Genomic DNA, 20,830 nt, shown 5'->3' on the forward strand with positions numbered 1-20,830 from the left:
CCTGCCAGTGACCAAAAAAAACCCACTTTTCATATGTTTGAAGACTTTTCTTAATGACCAGGCTGTACAAAGATTGCTATTTAGCAATAGCAAATAAAAAAACCATAAAACAGTGTTAAATGTGGCATTTGGAAAGCTAGCAAAGAGCTGATGACATCCTATTTTTGCCAAAGGAAAAAGAATTAAAGTGATAATATGTTTTCATCCAATCCACAAGACAGCATTCAGATCACATTGGTTAAGGCAACTCTCAATGGCACCCCACTCCAGTACTCTTGCCTGAAGAATCCACAGACGGAGGAGCCTGGTAGGCTGCAGTCCATGAGGTCGCTAAGAGTCGGACATGACTGAGCGACTTCACTTTCACTTTTCACTTTCATGCATTGGAGAAGGAAATGGCAACCCACTTCAGTGTTCTTGCCTGGAAAATCCCAGGGGCGGGGGAGCCTGGTGGGCTGCCGTCTATGGGGGTCACACAGAGTCGGACGCGACTGAAGCGACTTAGCAGAATGAACAAAATGGCATATTATACATGCACCTCAGTATTTATTGCAGCACATTTATAATACAATAGCCAAGACATGGAAGCCACCTAAATGCCCATTGACAAATGAGTGTGTAAAGAAGATGTGGTATATTTGTACAATGGAATATTACTTACCCGTTAAAAAGAATGAAATAATGTCATTTGCAGCAACATGGATGGGCCTACAGATTACTAAGTGAAATAAGCCAAAGACAAATATTATATATCATTTATTGTAGAATCTAAAAAATAATACAAGTGAGCTTATTCACTTGTATTAGAAAATAGAATTAGACCTGAAGACATAGAAAATAAAATTATGGTTGCCAAAGGAGAAAGTGTTGAGGGGGCATGGGGAGGACAAATTAGGAGTTTGGGATAAACATATACACACTACTGTGTGTAAGATAGATAACCAATAAGGACCTACTGCATAGCATGGGAAGATATACTCAATATATTGTAATAACCCATAAGGGAAAAGAATCTGAAAACACACACACAGATATATATGTATAATTGAATCATTTTTCTGTACAGCTGAAACTAATACAGCATTGTAAATCAACTATGTTTTAATTAAAAAAAAAAAAACTTATTGAAGCTTTAAAAATGGAATCTTATTGCTAGGATACCCAGGTGGTTCAGTGGTAGAGTCCACCCGCCAATGCAGGAGCCTTGGGTTCAATCCCTGGGTTGGGAAGCTCCCCTAAAGCAGAAAATGGCAACTCACTCCAGTATTCTTGCCTGGAAAATCCCATGGACAGAGGAGGCTGGCGGGCTATAGTCTACAGAGTTGCAAAGAGTTGGATATGACTTAGACACTGAGCATGCAATATTCTCTTAAAACTGTTGTGCATGGAGCTCGTGTAGGGCTGGCGAAAATAGATATTTCTGAATAGAAAACAGGCCAAAGGAGTCATCAGGTGTCCGTCTTTAAACATTTAACCTGCTCTTTAATAGAACGTTTCTTTGACATCTTTCACCTGCTCTCAGTTAATAGAACCCTTGGAATAATTTCATATGCACAAACGGATTCTTTTTATTTGACAGTTTAAAAAGCAATTCGTTTGAAACTGTACTTTTTGCTTCATTTAAATAGTGCCCATTACCAAATAGTCTTTGCTGCAGTTCTAATGACTCACCTTGCAGAAGAGAGAATTGGGTCTTGTGTTCTTTTCAATTCAAAGCATCCAGAAGCATTCTCTAAGCAGGGCCGTGGAGACAGACAGAAAGTGCATTTCTGGGTTTGTCTTCGTTAGCCTAGTTCTGGCTTCAATGACGTTGGATTCCGAGTATTCCCTCTGCAAGAGTGTTTTCTCTCATATGACACAGTAGGAGACCGTCCACGTGACCAGTTTTCACCATTTTGATAGGAAGGCTCAGTAGGTGGAGATAAGTAAATTTTTTTTTCCTTAAAAATTCATTCCGATGATATGAAGAGCCTCACCATTTAATTCTTCTTCGTTTTTGCAAGTTTACCAGAATGACTTTCTCTATGAATTATAACTCCTCCTGCTCTGTTTTCCAGATGGCAGTATCAGTTGGCAATGCCTAGAACAGCAGTCTTCATGCTTCAGAATCCAACTGCTGAGCCCCACCCCAGTGTTTCAGCTTCAATAAGTCATGTATGGATATGTGAGTTGGACTATAAAGAAAGCTGAGCACCGAAGAATTGATGCTTTTGAACTGTAGTGTTGCAGAAGACTCTTGGCTTGGACTGCAAGGAGAGCCAACCAGTCCATCCTAAAGGAAATCTATCCTGAATATTCACTGGAAGGACTGATCCTGAAGCTGAAACTCCATGGGGTCGAAAAGAGTCAGACATAACTGAGCCACTGAACTGAACTGAAGTCTGGGGTGGGGCTCGAGAATTAGTATTTCTAAGTTCCCAGGTGACGTTGATGAGGCTAGTCCAGAAACCATATTTTGAGAGCCACTGGGCTAGGTTATGCCCTGATAACCATAACATATGGTAAAACAACAAAAGTTTGCTTCAGGGTAGCAGAATATTTGACCCCAAAACATGCCACTTTGGCATAAGGATTATTTTGAGCTGAAGCTAAATAAGAAGAAGCAAATACAAGGAAAGCTTGCCTTTCCCCTATTTGCCTAAATGTAGGAAATAAATTTGTAGAGATGTCCCCACTCCTTTCTACCAGGAAGGACAGAAGTTAATCACTGGAACAACTCTAGATTCTTATCAACCCAGGGACAGCACCAGAGGAATCTAGCTACAAACTTGGCTAAAATTCACCCTTTTCCACCATTGATCTCCCTGTATACTTTTGTTGCTGTTGTTGTTTAGTCACTAAGCTGTGTCCAGCTCTTTGTGAGCCCATGGACTATAATCCGCCAGGCTCCTCTGTCCATGGGATTTCCCAGGCAAGAATCCTGGAGTGGGTTGCCACTTCCTACTCCAGGAGATTGTCCCAACCCAGGGATCAGACCTGCATCTCCCGCACTGGCAGGCAGATTTCTTTACCACTGAGCCACCTGGGAAGCCCTTCCATTTGCCTTCCCACAATTTGCCACCCCTAGAAACACAAAGTCTTTTTCCTTTGTCTTCTCACTTCTCTGAAAATGTACCTTTATAACCTTTTATTTTATATTGGAGTACAGCTGATTAACGATGTTGTGAGAGTTTCAAGTGGACCGCATAGGGTCTCAGCCATACATATACATGTATCCATTCTTCCCCAAACTCCCCTCCCCGCCAGGTTGCCACATAACACTGGGCAGAGTTCCCTGTGCTATACAGTAGGACCTTGTTAGTTATCCATGTAAAACATAGCAGTGTGTACATCCCTGACTATCCCTTCCCCCAATTCTTTCCCCCTGGCAATATAAATCTGTTCCTGTTTCATAAATATGCTCATTTGTATCACTTCCATTTAGATTCCACATTTAAAGGATGTCATATTTTTCCTTCTCTGACTTATTTCACTCAGCATGACATTCTCTAGGTCCAACCATGTTGCTGCAGATAGCATTCTTTCATCCTTTTTAATGGCTGAGTCATATTCCATTGTATATGTGAAATTACTTTAATTTATATTCCATTGTATATATGAAATGTACATTAAAATGTTATGTAAGCCCAAGTTCTTACCACCCCTTTGAATTACTCATTACTGGGTAATCCCGTGTGTATGCATGATGCCCATGTTAATAAACTCATTTGTTTTCCTCTTGTTAGTCTGCCTTTTGTTGGTATGATTTACAAGGGTCCAGTCAATGAACCTAAGATAGGTGGATGGAAATAGTTTTTACCCCCTATGTTTCTTTTCCATAAAGAGGTGTGTGTCTTGAGGGCGGTTACTTGGGTACTTGGGAGCAGCCACATTCTCAAAGACTGCTGCTTGTCATGCCAGAGGGTAGAAAGCCCTCTAGAGGATCTTCAGCTGGCAGTCGACGACTCTGGGCTCTGCACACCACTACTCACCACTCATTGTCTAAAGCTAGTCCCATGGCCCCAGCATCGTGGGAGGGGCCAGAAGTGCCCTTCCTCCCCTGCCAGGCTAAGCTCTGCACTCGGCAGTGGGCAACCCCCACGACAGCCATACTAGTACAAACCTCCATCTGCTTCCTTGCTTTCTGGAACCTTTCTTGCCTGCCCCTTCCCCCTCCCTGATAGAGTTGGTCCAGCTTGTTCCAAAGCCCTTGGAGTGCATCGCCAGTATAGCACTTCCATCACGTGGTTTTGTGAAATGGATGAGAATATCTGTCTCCTCCTGGCCAGTGAGGACTTCAAGGACCTGCCGTCTTATCCACGGCTCTGAACACAGTGCCCAGCACATTAGGTGCTTAATAAATGAAGTATTTATGGAATGAATAAATGAATATGGCTTGGTTACAATGTGAAGAAGATAAAGAATACTTGCCTCTGTTGGGTGGAGCCCACTCTCTGGGCTCCATCACTTCAATGCCACCCCAAGTTCCCCTTCATCTTTACTGTCAAGGCCACCAGTGACCTGTGGATACATCTCAACACAATTGGACACTCTGAGTATACCCTTCTTACAATAGTCACATCCTTAACGTAAGATCTTAACAGTGTGTGCTTATAGTTTTTCTCTTCCTTCTCCGACCAGCTCTTCCCTTGGTCCTCTGTGCCTCTGTCCTAGGCTCTCTTTTCTTCTCTTTTTATACCCCTCTTCCCAGAAAAGCTCACCAATTCTCCAGCTGAAGTTACTCACTCCCTGCTACTGACTCATGTGTCTATATCTGGAGTCTTTTCAGGAATTCTGAGCCCTGTGTCAGGAATCTGGGGCTCATTCTTGTCCTCCTGCCTCTTCCCCACTGCCCTCCAGTCTGTTGACACTTAGGCCTCAGGTTTGTCCCCTTCTTGTCATCCCATATCAGCTCTGGCTCCATTCCTCACCTGCACCCCCAAGCAGCCTTCTTAACCAGTCTTTACATCACATTCTTTCCTCCATCCAGCAAGCTATTCTTGTTGTTGTTCAATCGCTAAATCATGTCTGACTGTGACCCCATGGACTATAGCACGCCAGGCTCCTCTGTCCTTTTGTATCTCCCAGAGTTTGCTCAAATTCATGTCTATTGAGTCAGTGATGCTATCTAACCATCTCATCCTCTACCACCCCCTTCTCCTTTTGCCTTCAATCTTTCCTAGCATCAGAATCTTTTCCGGTGAGTTGCCTCTTCCTATCGTGTGGCCAAAGTATTGGAGCTTCAACTTTAACATTATTCCTTCCAGTGAATATTCAGGGTTGGTTTCCCTTAGGAATGACTGGTTTGATCTCCTTGTAGTCCAAGGGACTCTCAAGAGTCTTATCCAGCACCACAATTCAAATACATCAATTCTTTAGTGTTCAGCCTTCTTTGTGGTCCAACTGTCATATCCGCACATGACTACTGGAAATGACTACCCAGCAGCTAGGGTAAAGGAAAAATCCAGTTATGTCCTTTCCTCCCACAGAATCCTCAGAGATACCCTGCTGCTTTCAAGCTAGACTCCAGCTCCTGAACTAAACAAATAAGATACTGCTTGATCTAATCAGTGCTTTCAACATTGGCTGCATTCAATTCACCTGGGTTGTTTTTAACCACCTTGGGGTGGGAGCTGGGCAATGGTATTTCATACAAGCTGCAGACAAGATTGTTTTACCCAACCTGCTCCAGAACCTCCTGGCACCTCCAGTTCAATATTTCATTATTCCTTTACTTTCACTCCAGGCTCCAGCTGTTCAAACCTCTTTCAGGCTCTTTCTTGCTCCTCAAAGGTGACCCTTGTTTCATCTTCCATGACCATGCCTTGCCACCTCCAAAGCTCACGTTTCCTGGTGGTATGGACTGAATGTTTGTGTCCCTACAAAATTCACATGTTGAAACCTATTGTCAAATTTGATGGTGTTTAATTTTAGGTGAGGTGTTAATTGAGGTGGGGCCTTTAGGAGGTGATTAGGTCTTGAAGGTGGGGCCTTTGTGGATGGGATTAGTGCCCTTATAACAGCACCCCTGGAGAAGGAAATGGCAACACACTCCAGTATTCTTGCCTGGAGAATTCTATGGACAGAGGAGCCTGGCAGGATACAAGTCCATGGGGTTGCAAAGAGTCAGACATGACTGAGTGACTAACACACACACACACAATAGCACCCCAGGAACTCCCTCTCCCCTTGTAGGGACACAGCAAGAAGATAACCCATCTATGAATCAGAAGTGGATCTCATCAGTCCCTGAATCTGCTGGCACCATGATGCTGGACTTTCCTGCCTTCAGAACTCTGAGAAATCACTTTCTGTTGTTTACACTTGCTATGTGTACTTCTGTTAAAGCAGCCTGGACTAAGGCACCTGGCTAACTCTTTCTGTTGCTTCCAATCTTAAAGGATACATCATTTCCTCTGAGAAGCCTCCCAGGACCGCTGAAGGCTGAGTTAAGAGCATCCTCTTCTATGTTTTTCTGTCAAGGAATTCATCATGCTGTGTTGTGATTGGCCATTTCCGTGTGTATAGTTTCCAGCAGACTCCAAGCTCTGTGAGGACAGGAACCACATCTCGCCTGCACACTCACCGGATTTGGCAGATGCTCAGCAAATACAGATGGAAGGAAGAGACAATGTTCCACATTCAGCAAATATGACTTGACCGGTTTCTCCCATTGGCAACGGCCATATGTGGTGTTTTCACCGTCTTGTGTCCTTTGACCCCCATAATAGCCCTGGGGAACAGGCACAGCCAGAATTAGCATCCCCATTTTATGGATGCTTCAGGAAGCTAAGGATCCTCACAATTAAGTGCCCTACTTAAGTTTGCAGAAGGAGTTAGAGGTAAAGCTAGGATTTGAAGCCAGTCTTCTGCCCATTCCCAAATGGCTCAGGGGTAAAGAATCTGCCTGCCAATGCAGGAGACATGGGTTTGATCCCTGAGTTGGAAGGTTCTCCTGGAGCAGGAAATGGCAACCCATTCCAGTTTCTTGCCTGGAAAATCCCATGGTAAGAGGTGTCTGGCGGGCTACAGTCCATAGGGTCACAAAGAGTCAGACACCACTGAGCAACTAAGTATACACATGTTCTGCTCATTAGCCATACCCATCACCTACCACACCAAGCCACAGCTCCTCCTTCTGATAGATCTCATGGGGGTGCTAACTAGTTCACTGGGTAGAGATAGAAGGCGATACATGATGTCCTTGTTTACTGCCTGGGTCAGCTCCTGGTTACTGACTATGATGAGAAATCTCAGTCAAGGCCAACCAGCAGAGGAAAGATGTTTAAACAGGTCCATCTAGTCCAAGCTGGATGAGGTGATTGGATGGCATCACCGACTCGATGGACATGAGTTTGAGCAAGCTCCGGGAGTTGGTGACGGACAGGGAAGCCTGGTGTGCTGCAGTCCATGGGGTCGCAAGGAGCTGGACACGACTGAGTGACTGAGTTGAAGTGAAGAATGTCTTAGAGTGGCTTTGCTAGTGGCTCAGCGGTAAAGACTCTGCTTACAATGCAGAGCTGCAGGAGTTGTGGGTCAGGAAGATCCCTTGGAGAAGAAAAGGGCAGCCCATTCCAATATTCTTGCCTAGGAAATCCCACAGACAGAGAAGCCTGGCAGGCTATAGTCTATGGGGTCACAGACGAGTCGGACATGACTTGGTGACTAAGCGACAAGAGTGTCTTTGAGAACAGTAGTTTCTTTTATGCAAGAGTCCCCACAGGGCCATCCAGTTTGTAAGGTGGCTCTGCTCCTCCTCGTCACTCAGACTCCTGCCATACTGTGGCTCTCCACCCTCCAGGGCGTTCTCAGCATCTGTGCTCAGAGCTGGCTCACCAGCACGCCTGGGTTGCAATCCACAGGACGGAGGGGGAGAGCAGGAAACAGAAACACCCGGTGTCGCAAGTCCCGGCCCAGTCGGTGTCACTCCTTACAGTCCACTGGGGAGAAGCTTAGTCACGCGATCAGCCTGCCCGAGGAAGGCTGAAAACGCCTCCCTGAGCAGCCTGTGCCCAGGAGGATCCTGCTCTTGTGGAAGCAGAAGAGGAAGGATTTAGGTGGGCAACTGTCAGCCTCCACACAGACGTCAAATTGTGACTTAAGGAGACTAAGTGACTTGGCCAAAATCCCCAGGGTAACCAGCCACAGTCCAAGACTCCATTCCAAGGTGCAGACTCCTTAGTGCCCTCTGCCCACGGCCTCTCTGACCACCTGGCGCTTATCAGTATGAAAGTAGAAATGAGGCAGGTAGGGTTGACCCCAAGGGACAGTTGGAAGGGCTCTTTGGCAAGGGACGCGGTTCAAAGGTGCCTCCAATTTAGACCTTTGCTAATTTTCTGCTTTTGGTTTGACCTCTCCAGGCTCAGTATGTAACATGGCATTGCACAAAAGCTGGGTTTTCCTTTACAATTGATGTACCGCTCAGCCAAAGGCTAGAGCAGCTTGGGTTCTTATTTTTCTCTGGAAGTGCTTTATTTTGTTTTCACTTTTCTTTCTTTCTAATGGCTCAGACCTCAAAAGCCCTGACTTCTCTGCATCTCTGGAAGGGCCTGAATACACGGGGAGAAATGTCAGTCATGCCAGGAGAATGACAAGGGTGGGGAGAGAGAGACAGAGGGAAGTGTTGGAGGAGATTTTCATCAAAGGGAGAGGGACTCGGCCACAAGGGGAATTAATAAGTGCCGCTGGACCACGGGGACACACGTGTCTCCAACTCAGGTACACTGTCAGCAAACCGCTCCCCACCAGAAACCAATTTCACACGGTGAGCATCCTTTTAGCCCTGGCTTCATCAGGGAGGGTGTTACAGTTTGAGTTCCAATGAAGAAAAGTTTCACTTTGCCCACTTGGGAGGCTTCTCCACAACCCTCCTGCTAATTCCCACTCAAGGGACCACCATGGGGAAGACAGAGGAGGACTAAGACCTGATGACTGAGCTGGAATACTTTGAACCTGGGCTGCTGCTGGGGAACCTGAGTAGCTTTTTGTGGCATCTGGGCAGAAATACAGCCCCATTGTCCAGAAAGTGAGGGCAGCCAGCCCGGGTGGCCAGACTTGGGCAGTTGTCTGTGGGGAGCTTGCCAGAGAGAAGTCCAGGGCTTGCTGGACATACAAACTCTTGTCCCCAGCCAGAGAACTGAGTGTCCTTTGGCTCCGTCACCCAGATAACATCAGAAACTTGGAGACAAGACATTGAACAACCACAAGCAGGTCTGGCCCCTCAGAAAAGATGTTTGAGTTGCTGCAAATGTCCACACTAGCCTGGTGCCCGGCCACAGATCTCACTGGCTTAGTCCGAACTGGATGTCGAGGCAGGCCGCACTTCTCCAAGCGGTGAGATGGAGTTCCCAGTCCCTTCCCTCTCGTGGCCACACCATCTTCAGCACTGGGCTTCTAGGAGTGCCAAGCTCACCTGCACTGAAGCAGCAGAGTGGGAGAAACATGGAAAATCCAACCTCCAGGGAAGATTTTCATGAGTCAGACCTGGACATGGCGATTTCACTTCCACCCACACTAGGAGGTTAGAGCTCAGCCATGTGCCAGAGCTGCAAGAGAGGCTGGAAATGCAGTCCAGCTGAGCAGCTGGGGAGCCGAGGATATAGTGAGGGGTCTGTGCCCTGCACACGGAGTCATCTCACCAGGGCCTCAACAAGAATAATCATAACAGTATAGCCCATTTATCAATCCTTGCTCGGGGGCCAAGCAGTGGTCAAAGCACTTTATATCTATCGACCCTCTTAATCCTCCCAACTGTAATTGTCAGTTTACCCAACCAGTAAATGACAAAGCTGGGATTCAAAGCCAGACAGTCTGGATCCAGGATCTCTGCTCTTCATTGTCCTGCCCCAAGAAGGCAGCTTCCTGTCCAAGCCCTCCTTTGACAGGTGGGGAAACTGAGATCCAGAAAAGCCAGAGTGAGATGGAAGCTCAGAGTTCACCCGCCTGTGTTGCAAGGAGGGGAACCCCTTCCAGGGCCCACAGCAGGTTCTTGTCTAACACTCGGAAATGAATTGTCCAAGGAGACACACGAGCCGACGAAAGGAAGAGACTTTATTGGGATCAGGTGCCCGGGTGGAGAGCAGAACTGCTCTGACACACCCAGCTCACCTTTATGACTTTGATGGCGATAGTGCTTGAGTGCTTGGTTGCTTCAGCAGTGTCCGACTCTTTTCCGACCCTATGGGCTGTAGCCCACCAGACTCCTCTGTCCATGGGATTCTCCAGGCAATAATACTAGAATGGGTTACCATTCTGTTCTCCAGGGGATCTTCCTGACCCAGGGATCGAATCCATGTTTCTTTACATGTCCTGCATTTCAGGCAGGTTCTTTACCTCTAGCGCCACCTGGGAAGCCTTATGATGATACGGTTAGTTTCCGGATTGTCTTTGGACAATCATTCTGACTCAGCTGCCTTCCTGATGGTGCACGCATCGCTCAGCCAAGATGGATTCCAGCAAGGAGGATTCTGGGAGGTTTGTATGACATTATGGACTGGTGTCTCCTTTTGACCTGTCCCCAGATTCTTCCGGTTGATGGTGGCTTGTTAGTTCCGTATTCCTTATCAGGACCTCTCATCATAAAATAACTCACGCAAATGGTCACCGTGGTGCCTGGCCAGGGTGGGTGGTTTCAGTCAGTGTTTCCCCTCACACCTGCACGTCTAAGCCATTGGTAAATAGCTGCTAAGTGAATGGATGGGTGATTCTGCTTTGGTAGATGATTTAAAGTCTTTTTAAAACATCAAGCAAGGTTTTTAGGCCGGACATTAACTTTCACATGGTTCACCACCCTTAAGCTGAAACAAAAAGCTAAATAGAAGGCTCAACTCACTGGAAAATAAATTAGCAAACTGCAACTCTTTGAGGGAATTGAAGGCCCAGAGGAGATTCATCACTGGGTTGCATAATAAAGAGCCCCCCAAAGAAACACTAATACTTTCATGACTGTTACGAAATGTGGATGGGTGGGTATGACTCATCATTTTAAATTAATTTAAAAGATTTTGGATGAATGCTGTCAATTAGCTTTGGGATCTGACCTTCCTGTCTTCCCTCATTTGACCCAGGTTCTGAACGTCAATTCTTACCTGCAGGGTGGAGATATTTCTGAAGATATAAAGAAAGAGCTTCTGTGAGAGCACACACAGTAAGTGGCGCTCTCCCCTCGGACTGTTGCTAACCCCGTGCTTCCTGGGGTCATATGTGTAAGCAGTCATGAGGCTGTTCAAGCAGAGAGAATTCTAATCCCCCGAGCTGCTGATAAATAATAATGCATAAACTTATGATTAGTATTCTGTTGCAAAGGCCAGTGATCAAAGGATGGTCAGAGTGGTAAACTTGAGAACTCTGCTGAATTAACACTTCAAAGTCTCCTTCTGTGGATGTAGTCTTCTGGTTTTGGTTCCACCAGAATCTTCTTTGAACCACCCCCACGAATGCCCCAGTGCCTCCAGACACACTGGTCTGTGTGGGCTCTGCTGTGGAGCCAGGGCAGTTTCCTGCCACCATTTCTCAGATTTTCAGCAACCTCACCGGTTTTCGGTTTTCATGTACGGAGTCCAAGGTGGAGGCCCCAGTGTCTTTGAGGAAGAGAAAGTTTCTGGCCTTGAGGAGACACATACTTTCTGGACATTTGTGTCCTTGAGCAAGAATTTAATAGATGGAGCCCTGGCGACCTGGAGACTTTCTGGGGCAGTGGTAATTTTCTCCCTGCCTTGGAGCATTAATATTCAGTAGCTGAGTTCCATCGCTAAGAGTCACGTGATAACTTTTAGAGGCACTCACAGGGGGAAGAGGGAAGACACCAGGGAATGCTGTGCCCTGCCCTGTACGCAGTCACTGCTGGATCCTCTTGTTTTCCCCATCTTCTGTCCACTTTTCAGTCACTTCTGTTCCCTATTCCTCACTGCCCTGATTCCAATCAAGATATCAAGGTCTCGGGACTTCCCTGGTGATCCAGTGGTTAAGACTCTGCCTTCCAATGCAGGAAACTTGGGTTTGATACTGGTCAAAGAACTAAGACCCCACGTGCTGCGGGAAAACTAGGCCTACACGCCACAGCTAGAGCGCTGACGAGCTACAACTAGAAAGAAGCTCATGCACTTCAACAAAGATTCTGCATGCCACAGCTGAGACCCAACACAGCCAAAAATGAATAAATAAATACTCTTTAAAGGTTTCAAAGTCTCATTCAAATTCCGACAAAATCAAGCCATTTCTACCAAGAGCTGGAACACAATGCCTCACCATCTTTGGGGTATAAATGCCTTTGAAAATTTGACAAATGCTTTACTCTGGTCCCCCAGGAAGTGTCCAAAGTAGACACACCTGCTTTGGAATACAGTTTCTGCCAGAGAGGCAGAAACTTCCCTACCAAACCCTTCCCTACCAAAACCATCTTCCGAGGACTTTCAAGAGCCTCTGGTTTAAGATGAATCCTCCCCCAACCCCTAAGACCTCACAAGGACTATTTATATTTTAGAAACAAACTGAAAAACCAAACAGCCTGAGATGCTCAAAGAAGTGAAGATCAATGACTTTGTAGGCTCTCCAAGGAAAGAAAAAGAATTCTAATACTGACCCTGAAAGAGATTAGAAGGTCTGTGTTTAAATAAATTTTGGAAATGTGCTGTTATCACTAAGTTGTATCTGACTCTTTTATGACCCCATGAACTGCAGCCTGCTAGGCTCCTCTGTCCATGGGATTCTCCGGGCAAGAATACTGGAGTGAGTTGTCATGCCCTCCTTCAGGGGATTCCCAAACCAGGGATAGAAACTGCATCTCTTGTGTCTCCTGCATTGGCAGGTGGATTCATTACCACTAAGCCACCAAGGAAGCCTAAATTTTATTTTATTTTTATTTTACTTTACAATTCTGTATTGGTTTTGCCATACATTGACATGAATCCACCACGGGGAAGCCTAAATTTTAGAAATACCTTATGCTATAATCTTTTGGAAACCTGCAAAGTGTATTAAAGACTCTGAGAACATCCACAGCAATGGAGCATTTTTATTTTGTTGGATTCTACATTTCCCAAACTAATTTGGCCCCACTTTCCTTTCTGCTCTTATCTCCAGTTAATAATCCCACAGAACTGATGTTTTGAGGAATCCTGCTATATAATCCCTGCACTTTATAGATGGGGAAACTGTGGCCCAGAAAAGGGACAAGACTTTCCCAAGTTCAGAGTGAGTCATAGGTGAAGCCAGAAGGTTGTGTCCTGGCTTGGAGTTCTTTCCATTCAGCAAACTGCCCCAGCAAAGAGGTCTTCTCTGGCAGGGGATGCTGTAATCAGCCTTGTCTTTCCTCTGAGAGGAGGCAGGAGAATGAACAGAAAGCAGAAACAATATCCAAGGCATTCTCAGCACCCCAGGTCTAATGCTCAGATGCAATCCCCAGGTCATCACAGCCTAGAACCTTAATGTGAATATGAACTTCCTTCCATGGCGATGCCCTAAGGATGTTGCCTCCTCATTAAGAGGGCCCCAGGCAAGATCAGCCTAGCTTAGGTTACTGAATGGGGACCTGAAGCCCAGGCCTGACTCTCAAGGACGTTTATAGATCTGGGACCTGCCCTGGTCTCACTGGGAAACCTGATATGCCATCCCCAGGAGTACAGACAACTGGTAAACCCCCCCTTGGCCACGCACCCCTTTGTCACCAGCATTCTGATGGCTGAGGGGGCAGAATCAGGGCCCCTGGGATGCAGATAATGAGGCAGAAACTGTGCAGCAACTATATTACGGATGAGCTGCTCCTTCTGTTTGCTTGTTTAAAACCTGGAAATGATGAACTCCATCCTCCCACTGCTCCAAAGCCTGTTTCGCAGCTAAATGGGGGAATCCCCCCTCCTCACTCACTTCCCAGAGTGTTCACCCTTTGGAATGGCAACCTCCTCCCGTAGGACACCACTGGTGGCATGTTTCTGGACCCACTATCTGAGTCTGTCTTCAACTTCCTGAGGCTAGGGGTGCACTTTGGTTCTCTGCTAAAGATACAGCACTCATGTGATCATTTGCTCAGAAATCAAAGGATGCTAAGGGTTGCTAAGACTTAGAAAGTAAAAGATCTGAGATTTTTCTATTTTAAAAAACCCAACAATCATCCTTTCAATGCTTATAACTATGTGGAAAATGTGTGCATTACTATACGTGGGTGGAGACTAGAAAGAAAAATATCTCCTTTGATGAAGAGAAAAAAACAATGCCTTTACTGGAGTCCTAAGCCGTTCCCCACCTAGCAGGTTGAGTCCCTATTTTTTCAGTGGAGGAAGTTCCTACAGTACAGCTGCCTGAGCCTGGAGCCCACTGAGGCCCTCCTAGCACCCAGTGGTGTTCTTCTGGGCTGGGGGGAAAAGGACGTATGGCTTTCCTCCAGGCTCCCCTGCATGGATGGATCAGTGCCTTTCCCTGAAGCACAGGTGGGGTGCCAGTCTGGGTTGCCTCAGGGAACATTCCTGCAGCCAGCAAGCCCAGAGGAGGCAGTTCTCAAGACAAGAGACACAAATGGTGTGGCCCCCAGCTGCTGAGGAAGCCCCACGTCAGGCAGCTCTGGACAACCAGCATTGCCTGTACCAGACCCCTGGAGGAAAGGGGGCACCCTCACCAGTCTCCTGCCCCTCTAAAGTTTCTCTGCTCTGCCACACTGCTGCCCACTCTGCCTATCATCAGCTGTGCTTCCCCCAGGGCCCCACACCCAGCAGCACTTGGCTTGGTCTCCCATTTTTGGCTCCACTGTCCTCCTTTGGGGTTGTTCTTCTATCTCAGCCTCCCACCCCCCATCCATTCCTTGGAGCCTCCACGGACTCACTTTGTCTTATGCTTCTTGTAATGTCCATGCTTAGCTCCTCTCTGATATTCCCCACCTGGCTCTGCCCCTCTGTTGACTGTTGCCTGGACTGAGCCAACCCTTGACGCCCCTTGAATGGGCATCTTTTGGGTCATATGCTTATGGGAGCACCAACCTTGGTCAGCTTCTGGCTCCCAGAAGATGCTCAGTTGAGTTACTTTCTTCCTGCCTTATCTTCCTATTTCTTGGGTCTCCAGGTTTCTGGAGCATCTGAGTGACTCACGCTGATGCCATTCCCTTTGCAGTACTGAATCTAGTACTGGTCATGCTGGATGGCAACCCATCACCATCCCACATGCCGTTTCCAGTCAACTGGCAATGACTTCCCAGAGTGTTAATGCCAGAATTGAGAAGCACAAGTCTAGGTTCAATGGAAAAGATGTACCAACAATGTCTGTCACGAGCGCAGAGGTGCTGGGGGACCACATGCAAGGTGAGCACGTGCAGTTCCCTGGACTCGCCCTAGTTCTGGTCTTCACTCTATCACAACCCGTGTGACAATAGGAAAGTCACTTCCCTTCTCTCTCTCTCTCTCTTTCCAGCCTCTGTCTCTAAATGACAGAGGAGTCCCTGCCAGTTCAGTGAGTCACCCCGAATCCCTCATACACTAAGAAAGGACAGAGTATTGGGGAGTGAATTTTGGGCTTCTGCGCGCTGCTTCTGAGCAGCTTCTCAGGATTGGAGTCTTGCCTTTATTTCTAACGGCAAGCCTGCTGGCTGTGGCTCCAAACCCCTAAATTGGGAAATGTTCAACTGCAGATTGTTTACATTGTGTATTCAGAGTATGAAGTGGTGTTTGAGAAGTGTTGCCATGGAGACAGGGAAGTGAGGAGGCAGCTAACTATGAAGAGAAATAATCCAATATTAACACGCACAAGCTACGCTCTTGGGCTGCTGTAAATGAAATAGCACGTTATTGGGCAGGCAGCCACTGTACACGTGCCTGGTCTTGGACTTAGAAATTGGAAGAAACTACCTCTTGGGTCTAGTCTATTAAAGAAACCGCAGCAGATTCTGAGGTTCCATGACTTTGGGGCAGAAGTCCCTCCCAACTCTAGGAGGTGATGCCTAGAGGCTCAGGCATCTCAAACTTTGTCGATGACTCTCAAACTTTGTTGCCTGGTGACTCGATTGGATAAAAGATGTCCCATGGACCACTAGCCCCCACCTGTCCCAATTTTCCGTAGAAAAGAAACTGTGTGGTAACATGCAATGCCACTATCCAAGCAAATTTGAGGGTACCGAAGTGCATGCTCACATCTGCCTTTGCAACAGGCGTGTGGATAGTTTGCATGTGAATTTAATGTTATTGATGTTGTTCAGTCACTAAGTTGTGTCTAACTCTTTGCAACCCCATGGACTGCAGCTTACCAGGCTCTTCTGTCCACGGGCATTTCCAGGCAAGAATATGGCAGTAGGTTGCCATTTCCTTCTCTAGGGGATCTTCCTGAATCAGGGATCAAACCAATGTCTCCTGCATTAGCAGGCGAATTCTTTACCACTGAGCCACCAGGGAAGCCCGAATATAATGTTAGTATCTAGTTATTGGAAAATGATAGATTTCCCAAATGGCTGATGCAAATGGACATCACTGCACACTGCAGGGTTAACCAGACAGCTCGCCACCAATGCCACTGGTGAAGCTGAAAACACAGGCAGCACCAATGGGACTCTGGCAGCGTGTATTCCTCCCCAAAGTTGCAGGAGTCCCAGCCATTTCTGATGCCAAGAGCTGGGTGACAGCCAGGCTTCTCAGTAGAATACTGAATTAAGAGTCTTCAGTCAGCTCTAGCAATAGGCTCATCTTACCTTATAAACAACAAATATTAGAAACCCTTAACACTCATTCATTAACCTTGGTCTTATGTGAAATGACAGCCTTTGGGGTGGAGTGCTGAGGAAAAGGTTTACATGTTTGTAGCAGGAGCCCACCCCACCTCCACCCTCCCATGGCTGCAGGTCACCCTGAGAACTGGGAGGGGGCAAAGCCAAGTAGATGTGTTTGCCTTGGCTCTGCAGCTCCAGCTCCAGCTCCCTGGGTCGCTCGGTGTAGCCTGGGGCCCAAGAACCTTGTCCCCCAACCTGGACTGTGGGCCAGCTGCACCAGGGTCATCACCTATGGAATTCTGAAAAAATACTGCCCTGGACCACAGCCCTGGAGATCAGAGATGGAGACCAGGGATCCATATGTTCGAAAATGGGCCCAGAGGGTGTGACAAACAGCCAGGTGAGGATGCCCTGGGCTCTGTGAACCTCAGGTCACCTTGGGACCCCACCTGGGATCTTGGTCTGTTTGGGAGAGGTTCAGCACTTTGGTTTCTCTGTCTCCAAGCTAAGCATGGCATGCCTGACTCCCAGGGGAGGTGAGAGTGACAGAACAAAGGAAAAAACCAGAACGCCCTCAGCTCAGCTTGGCTCCTGGATGGTCCCTGGCAATATCTGTGTGGAGGCAGCGTGTCCCATAGAGAGCCCAAGGGCACAGTCACAGGGGGCAATTTTTTTTTTTTTTGGTTATGGGTTATAACCTACATTCTGGAGGAGGACATGGCAACCCATTCCAGTATTCTTGCCTGAAGAATCCCCATGGACAGAGGAGCCTGGTGGGCTACAGTCCATGGGGTCACAGAGTCGGACACGATTGAGCAACTAAGCATAGCACATAATCTACATAAGTTTACATATACTCTTCTATATGTATCAATTCTTCATATCTTTTAAAAATAATAACCTATTGGGGAGGAAGAGAGAACATGATTTGGAGTCAAAAAGATCAATGTTCCAATCCCAGTTCTGCCATTAGCTATGCCCAGTAGCTATGCTATGAACCCACTCTAAGCAGCAGTTCAAGGACTTTAAATGGAAATAATAATCCTTACCTCACAGGCTTTTGTGAGGGCCAGAAAACAAATTTACCTTAAAACCCTTTTGAGGTGAATCCAGCTATCAGGACATGAATAAAAGAGATGAGTGGATCAAAGTGGGAGAAAGCACAGAGGAGGGTGGGCACAGTGCCCGAGGGCAGAGGGGCGCTCAGAGGACTGCTCCTGCTGGCCCTGACAGGCCCCTCAGCCCGCCAGCACAAGGAACCTACAGCCGGACAAACGGCAGACACCCCAGGCGGACAGCGTCGTGGCTGACAGCGGAGGGTCTGCTGGATGGCAGGAGAACTGCGTCTCCCTGTCCCAGGTCAGGGGTGGGGCCAGCACCCCACATCCAAGGTGACATTTCCCAAGATCTCTTCAGATGAGCAGAGCCCAGTTTCAGAGAACTGAAAGGAACAAAATCTTCAGTTATTGGTACATCCTGCTTTGTGGACTCAGAGCTGCAAACTGTATTACCACACAGCAGAGGCCAGAGCGTGGCTCACCCTTCTGCACGCTGACTTGACTGGAGACGCCCGGACTTTGGTCCTGGGCCCTCCATCCTGTATGGTTCAGGAATCCCTCAGAGGTGCCTCTGTGTACCCAGGTTCACTGAGGTCTAGTCTCTGATATCTTCACTGTGTCCTTAAACTCAGGCAACCTCTCGAGGCAGAAATTCTTAAGGTGTCATTTGCAGACTGCTCCCTCATTGTCAGCAGCAGTATCTCCTGTTAGAAATCACTTGTTAGAAAGAACTAAACAGAAATTTCTCCAAAGAAGATACACAGATGGCTAACAAACATGAAAAGATGTTCAGCATCACTCATTATCAGAGAAATGCAAACCTAAACTACAGTGAGATACCATCTCACACTGGTCCGAACGGCTGCCATCAAAAAGTCTATGAACAATAAATGCTGGAGAGGGTGTGGAGAAAAGGGAACCCTCTTACACTGTTGGTGGGAATGCAAACTAGTACAGCCACTATGGAGAATGGTGTGGCGATTCCTTAAAAAACTGGAAATAGAACTGCCATATGACCCAGCAATCCCCCTCCTGGGCATACACACCGAGGAAACCAGAATTGAAAGAGACACAAGTACCCCAGTGTTCACTGAAGCACTCTTTACAATAGCCAGGACATGGAAGCAACCTAGATGTCCATCAGCAGACGAATGGATAAGAAAGCTGTGGTACATATACACAATGGAGTATTACTCAGCTATAAAAAAGAACACATTTGAGTCAGTTCTAATGAGGTAGATGAAACTTGAGCCTATTATACAGAGTGAAGTAAGCCAGAAAGAGAAATACCAATACAGTATATTAATGCATATAAATGGAATTTAGAAAGATGGTAACAACCATCCTATATGCAAGACAGCAAAGGAGACACAGATGTAAAGAACAGTCTTTTGGACTATGTAGAAGGCAAGGGTGGGACAATATGAGAGAATAGTATTGAAACATGTATATTACCATATGTAAAACAGATGACCTGTGCAAATTTGATGCATGAAGGAGGGCAGTCAAAGCTGATGGGGTGGGGAGGGAGATGGGAGGTGGGAGGGGGGTTCAGGATGGGGAACACTTGTGTACCAATGGCTGATTCATGTTGAAGTATGGCAAAAATCACCAAAATATTGTAAAGTAATTAGCCTCCAATTAAAATTAATTAATTTTTTTAAAAAAAGAAATCACTTGTCAGAATTATTAGGCCCCACCCCAGAAACGCTGGGGGTGGGCCCAGCAATCTGTGTTTTAACAAGCCTTCTGGGTGATGCTGATGAGCTCGGGTTTGAGAACCACTGCCACAGGTTTTATCCTCTTGGGGATGGTTGAAGTTGGGTCCCTGCCACATCCTGTATCCCAGCTGGTGGAGGGAGGGGGCGAGAGGGAAGGTCCTAAAGAAGCTCTGCCAATTTTTCTCAGACCTAGACCAGCAAGCGGCTCACAGTCCGCTGGAGAGAATGTTACATGGCCACACCTACCCGTAAGGAGGGTGGAGAAATGTCGTCTCAACTGGGTGGCCCTCTCCAGCTCTGATTCTATTATTCTCTAACTAATGGCAGAAGAGCACAGACTTTGTGGACCATGAGCCATTTCTGCTGCATATGTCCTTGGTCACCCTGGCCATCACAAGGTGGGGGATGGAAGCAGCCCTTGGGACCTTGCAAGGGAGGGCAGAGAAGGTGGGTGTACGGCTGACCCAAGGGCCTCTTTTCTTAGACTTTCTGCCTGTCCTCTCTAGCAGCTCCAACACCCACAAGATCCCCACCAGCCTGTCCCCAGGGTAACCTCTCTACTGCTGCATTCCGTGCTTCCTTCCTATCAAATTTCACCTTTCCTGTGTCTCACTTGCTGTTCCAGGATCTTTTGGTAAATCTTACCTTTCCTCTGTCTCATTATTCTATGATTTGTTTATTAAATCTTACCTTCCCTACATATCATTATTCTAGGTGAAGGGTAGATTTTCTGCAGACTCTGGTGGTATTAATACAAGCCCAGGGGCCTAATCCAAGAAGGGGATAGTAAGGGTTCTACTCTGTTTCTCAGGCCAGAGGTAGACTATCATGTCAGTTTCAGATCGGTTCCATCTTTAAAGGAATATTGACAATTTAACACATTCAAGAAATTGACAATGATAGTGAGGGTTTCTTGAAACTCTAGGGAGTTGTTTGGCTTAAAGAAGACCTGGGAATGGAAGGCATAAGTATCCTCAAAGACAGAAATGATTGTCATGGAGAAGGACTCAACCTACTCCATGTAGCCGAAGAGGGTTGTCAAATAAAGGCAGACAGACGTGGGCTCCATAATATAAAGGAGAACAGAATGACGAGGAGGCTTGAGAAACAGTGGAACCGAGCACTTGTCTTGTGCGGAAGTAAATTCACTGCTTGAAGCATCCAAGTGGAAGTGAAACGACTGCCTGCCTAGGAGGCTAAGAGGCATCTGAGAAGAGATGCCTGGGACTAGATGAGCTCTGAGTCCATCCCAACCATAAGAGTCCTTGGTTCTATTGTGTATTTGCTGGTGACCCTGAGTAAGTCACTGAACCTGTATGAGTCTCGTTTCTTTATCTATAAATGTGGGAGTCTCTGCCTCACGTACCTCAATCGGGATATTGTGAGGGTTAAAT

This window comes from Oryx dammah, unplaced genomic scaffold (genome assembly GCF_014754425.2).
Source record: "Oryx dammah isolate SB20612 unplaced genomic scaffold, SCBI_Odam_1.1 HiC_scaffold_16, whole genome shotgun sequence".
Lineage (NCBI taxonomy): Eukaryota > Metazoa > Chordata > Mammalia > Artiodactyla > Bovidae > Oryx > Oryx dammah.